Raw genomic sequence first — 5488 nt, 5'->3', positions numbered from 1 at the left:
GAATACGGTGAGCTAGTTAAAAAAATTCTGACCGCTTCATCGTTTATTAGAGAATTTCTAAGAGTGGCCATGAAATGCATTCCCTACAACTACATTATATCTGTGCAAGCAAGAGCAATACACGAAAAAGCACACAGCTGCAAGAGACGTGCAATTCTTTTACATTTTTATTTCGCCAGAAAATGAACAGTTGTGCTTCCAGACTGAGTCCAAGCGTACCATTGGCAGAAAAAGCAGGTAACCGTGTTTACCTGCGTTGTAATGTCAAGAAAATCGACTGGTAACTACGCCGTTAATTTCGACGATATGTCTCATGATTCCGCTCATGCATGCGTGGCTCTGTCGAAAATCAAAAAAAATCTCGAATAAAACGCGCCAATCTACACCAAGATAATGTATTTGAGTGACGGGGCTCCCGCTGACTTCAGGAATAAATACCAGTTTCATGAACTGCAGCCCAGTGAATGTCAATGAACGATATTGATGTTTTCTGCCTCTGGACACTGCAAAAATGCTTGCGACGGTGCTGGTGGGCCAGTGAAACATCGAGCATCAAACGACAACTTGCGGAAGCCTGTAAGTGAGGCCATACACAGAGCCAGAGGCTTCGTAGACGCAATTCAAGAAACACTAAAGAACATCACCATTCTGGAGCTGCCACAGAGGGAGCTTGCAGACTTTCGCGAAGTGACGAAGGAACAATGGAAACTGGCAAAGAAAGTGCCTGGAGTTCAGACGCTCCACCTGTGGAAGTACGCTCAGTCAACTTAAGGCAGTGCATCCTACGTGGCCTCCACCGCTGCTTCTGAATGGAAGACGCTGTGATCTGGTTAGTGCTTCGTGCTGGACAATATACTGTGCGCAAAACCGAAATCAACTGCCGCCGTTTATTTTTTGTTACGATTTTCTGAATTGCAATGTGCACATGAAGCGGCATCAAATTTTTAAATTTCCTCCCGATTAAAACTCCCCATGATTAAAAACCTTGCGGATAAATCGTTCCCCTCAGGAGACGACGGTCTGTCTCCTGACAGTGCCTTGTAGAACCATTGAACACAGAGGTAAATAGACGCAGGTTCGGAAACGCCGACTTGAGAAACGCATTAGTATTAACTTTTATATATAAAATTTTTTCTAAGAACCGAGAAATGATCTAATATCTTTAAAGAATCGATTATATATACCAATAGACCGTACGACGAATAAATTAGAGAATACAAACAACGTTTGCCCGCCACCAGCCAATTCTTATGACATCAGCCAAAATAGCGAATGTATTCCGATTTTAACGCATTAAGAGCGCCGCTAACAAGCGAATAGAAGTTCGATAAGCATTGAGAATGGTTCGGATATTGGGCTAAATAAAATGTAACCACTTTCAATGAGTGCTAAATCAAATTTCTGACAGCTACTATTTCTAAGAGGCAGTAATAAGCAATTCTATATAACAAAAACGTGGACTCAGTTTTTTTTTTATTTTAAAGCAATATAATGCAACACTTTCCTAGTGCCTAAAAGTTATCAGGTATTGAGGATTATTCAGGCAAATTTTAACAAAATTCGATTATGATATTTTTTTTTAAACCCATGTCAAAGTTGTCACTTTTTTGGCGTTTTTGAACTTTTGCCAATTTTGAGACTGTACTGAAAACTATCTGTCAGGTCTAGAGCAACAGAACTTGCCTGAGGTGAGTAAAAACAGCTGAAAAATACTGAGAAAAATATTCAGTGGGGAGATCTTCAGGCATCTTGCCCAAAGGTTGCCCTGAAAAGTGTCTTTTTTGCATTGCATAGCTCCAGAAGCGAAGTTTGCAATTTTTTTTACTCGGAAGGTTGAAAGAGCAAGAAAACATTTTTTATTTTCTCGGATTGTACGAGTTGTAAAGAAGTTCTTAAAAAATGCTGATGCCCGGAGAAAAGTTTTTGTGCATGGAATGAGGCTTCAAACTTGCAAAATTGCGAAGTGCCAAAAACGACATTCTCCACCTCTTGTGAATGCGATTTTTTTCCGAGAAAGCTACGAAGCTTCATGCAAAACTAAGGTTCATTTCTTTGTGTGGACACATTTTCCCATCATATATAAAAATTTCATTGAAAACAAAAAATGGTCATGGGACCTCGATTACCGTTCTTATCTGAACACGCCCATATATATATATATATATATATATATATATATATATATATATATATATATATATATATATATATATATATATATATATATATATATATATATATACTCCATAAGTATTCCATGCTTTCGCAACCCATATATATATGGGTTGCGAAAGCATGGAGTACTTGACTGCTTACAAGAGTATATAGCGAAGTATACGCTTCGTTAAAGGAAACATATTTATTCTACTCGACGTTTCGGTCGGAAGACCGATCTTCTTCAGGAGTGGGCTACATATATATATATATATAGTAAGAACGTAGACCAACGTTGGAAACGCTTGAAACAATCGGTCTTCCGATCGAAACGTCAAGTAGAATAAATAAGTTTCCTTTAACGAAGCGTATACTTCGCTATATATTATATATATATATATATATAATGCAGCAAAAAAAGGGGAAAATCTTGTCACGGTATGTAGTAGTAAGAACGTAGACTAACGTTTGAAACGCTTCAAACAATTTATTGACGTTTCGACCGTGGAACGGCCTTCGTCAGAATGTCACAATCTAACGAAGGCCGTTCCACGGTCGAAACGTCAATAAATTGTTTCAAGCGTTTCAAACGTTGGTCTACGTTCTTACTATATATATATATATATATATATATATATATATATATATATATAGAGCGTTTTCTTTACGGCACTTGCCCGTCTTTTATAGTCTCCCCTCAACTTATGCGCCTCCACGAAACGCGAGTCCATGAACACCTCGGCTTTGGGGAACCCATTCTTTAGCTCTGCCATGCGGTCTATCCAGGCGGAAGAAGAGCGCTGAATTGCTCTCGGATGCGCTGAGAGTAAACAAAGGAGAGATTCGTACCTTCCTAAAACATGAATCCTCCTGTATGGCAGCGGTGAGGGAAAGAATAGCAAAAGCGCCACGTGCTTGCAAAAGCGCCACGTGCAGGCGAAACGCAAAAGCCGCCTGTGCGTTCTGCGATGCTAGCGCAAGTTAAAAAAACTTCAGGTGGTCGAAATAAACCCGAAGCCCTCGAATACGACTTCCCTCATACTCCATGTGCCCGTTGGGAACGTTAAGCCCAAGGATTTACAACTTACAATCTCGAAAGAGTTCCTTGCTTGTAGAGAAGCAGCTATAGAATAAAAAAGGTTCCTGGCGGCGCATGTACAAATGGCTAAAAGTTAAAACAGCGCATGCACAAGCAATGGCTACCATCAGTGCAGAAAACAAAAGCGTGGTTGCCGTTCAGGAGGCTAAACGGGCTCAGGCAGGCAGAGAATCCAGCAACTTGGAGTTCCTGAGGTGAAAGCAGTTAAGGTAATCGTAAATGAGGAACCCTCGTGCAACATGGCGGTGTATGACTATGATTCTGCGCAGGAAAGAAAAATCGAAGTACGTGGTTAGTATCATACTGTAATGGAAATATGAAGCTGTCGTACGCGCTTTTGAACTGCTCTCCCCACCCACTGGCAGAGCCCGTTTAACCTGTGTCCGCTTCTTGCACGCTGCACGTAAGGCGTTTTTAATCGCATCGCGACAGATATTATTTTGCATTTTTATGAAAAATGTTGACACGAATAGGTTTAGTTTGGTTTGGTTTGGTTTGGTTTATCAGGGTTTAAGATCCCAAAGTGACTCAGGCTATGAGGGACGCCGCAGTGAATGGATCCAGAAATTTATACCACCTGGGGTTGTTTAACTTGCTCTGACATCACACAGTACACGGCCCTGTAGAATTTCGTCTCCATCGAAATTCGGCCGCCGCGGCCGGGGTCGAACCCGCGTCTTTCGGGACAGCAGCCGAGCGCCGTAACCACGGGCCACTGCGGTGGGTTCTGACACGAATAGTACTATAGCGGTAGAGGTGGTCGGCCTTGAAGAAGGTTTTAGCAGGCGCCATAATTTTCTTTTACTTCTTACGAGACCTTTATTTTTCTACTAATGTACTCAGACTATTGCATCCGCGCAGCACACTGAAAGTATATGCGCGTTTAGGATAACTGGAACTCGAAATTGTTATAGCAATCTCTCATCCTGCAATCCTGATCGGTAATAGAACTGTTAGAAGCAGGCAGCCGGCAACCCTCACAAAGGGTTGGTGAGGACCATAAAGCAGGAGTTAAGTTTCCTCCGTAAAATATCGGAATGGCCGGTTGGTCTCATCGAATGCTGGGCACTTGACGTCTTCGTCCACTCGTCCGGCGACACGTTGCCGGTTGGGGCAGCCACTCCAAACTTCTTGAAATTAGTTTATTGAAGACGAGACCGAAAATAAAGGCAACCGGAGAAAAAGGCGATGAAAAGAAAGGCTGTCTAAAAGGGGCCTAGACTGGGACTCGGCGCGCTTCCCCCCGATCTTTGTTTGCAGCGGGTTCTAATACCTTCAATAATTGGGCGGAGCTTTATTAAATCTGCTCTCGCCCAATTTCAACCAATACTGCTGCAATGGCATTGTACATACAAGTAGGCGGAGCCCAGTGCTCGCCAGAGGCCGACTCTAGAGGCGCCAGTAAATTCCACTGCTCAGCTAGACAGTCGGGGTTTTCAGAAGTCGCCGACCCCACTGACCCCCACCCATTTGAGAGCTAATCTCTTTTCAATGGGGAACGGTCGTCGGCCCCTTGCGACCCCGACAAGGCTGTTCACAGTCTTGCTCCCCAATCCCCGCGGCCTTGGACAGCGTACGAGCACGCGACCCGCTGTCACCATTCCTAACCCCTCTAGACTTCCGACGGACGCGGTAGTTACCGCCGAGAGGGAGGGAAAGGAGCTACTGGCGCCTACGGCGCCAGTAGCTCCTTTCCCTTAACAGAAGGATTCTGAGAAAAAAGCAGAAGGTGTGGCACACATGGTAGCAATGCTAGTATTCGCACCGGCACAGACGTCAGTGATGCTGAAGATGAGATCGCGAGCGCGAACGCTTCCGGGGTCAGAATGCTCCGGAGACCTGACAAAGGCAGCAGCATCAGCAGTCCTATCTATCAGCTCACCTGCCGCGCTTATCGGTCCCACCCAATGAGCGGAGACCACAGACACTGGGCCGCTTTCCAGAGCAGTCCCTTTACTCACAAAATAGCAAGAACAGCGTTACAGCTCTTTGAGTTATGGATTAATAAGTTTGAACGGCAATATCATACATCAAGAGTAATGGTAGGTGCTGCGCTTGAAAGCCAACAATTTTAAGCCCCCACTCAATGTTTTCACCGTGGTCTGTCCGAAGCCTCTGGCAGGTTTCCCATCTGTTCACAGGGTTGTCGGACCTGCCGGAAGGCTTTACGGCCAACTACGCAACGTTCGTTAGCACTTAGGCGTTAGATTTCGGCTATCTTTTTCTGAAGACTGC

The sequence above is a fragment of the Amblyomma mixtum genome, chromosome 7 (genome assembly GCF_055824585.1).
Source record: "Amblyomma mixtum isolate Tamu chromosome 7, ASM5582458v1, whole genome shotgun sequence".
Classification (NCBI taxonomy): domain Eukaryota; kingdom Metazoa; phylum Arthropoda; class Arachnida; order Ixodida; family Ixodidae; genus Amblyomma; species Amblyomma mixtum.
Note: the sequence above shows the minus strand (reverse complement) of the source record.